This window comes from Castanea sativa, chromosome 9 (genome assembly GCF_040712315.1).
Source record: "Castanea sativa cultivar Marrone di Chiusa Pesio chromosome 9, ASM4071231v1".
Taxonomy (NCBI): Eukaryota; Viridiplantae; Streptophyta; class Magnoliopsida; order Fagales; family Fagaceae; genus Castanea; species Castanea sativa.
The window spans coordinates 40,729,241-40,729,895 of NC_134021.1; positions in this window are offsets into that span (position 1 = coordinate 40,729,241).

Below are 655 nucleotides of genomic sequence, written 5' to 3' on the forward strand. Positions count from 1 at the left end.
CGGTGAGTTATCCTCTTTGAGATGCTTGTATCTAAGCGGAAATAATTTGGACTCCCTTCCTGACATCATCAGTGGGTTATCCTCTTTGAAATGCTTGGATCTAAGTGGAAATAATTTTAATTCCCTTTTTGACATCATCAGTGGGTTATCCTCTTTGAAATGCTTGGATCTAAGTGGAAATAATTTTAATTCCCTTTTTGACATCATCAGTGGGTTATCCTCTTTTGAATTCTTGGATCTAAGGGGAAATAATTTTGAGTTGAGTGGTTGCAAGAGGCTTCAATCATTCTCAGAACATCTATGCTCTCTTCATTTTGTACATAGAAGATTTAATAACTTACTTTTCAATGGGTTCGAATTGGTTTACTATATTCAAAGTGGATTTTTTTGTCTTGCTCTTGGAAGTGAAATTCTGAAATGGTTTAACAATCAAAGAATAGGTCATAAAGTGAACATACAAGTGCCTTCATGTTATGGGAGGGATGAACGGATGGGAATTGCTTTGTGCATTGTTTTGGTACCCAACAGTGCTCTATACGCTAGAGATTTTGGGAATACATGTTCATTTGAAGTTAATGGATATCAAATGAAATATACACATTTATGTTGGGAAAATTGTGGTAAAATTGAATCACGTCAACTTGGTCTGCAATAT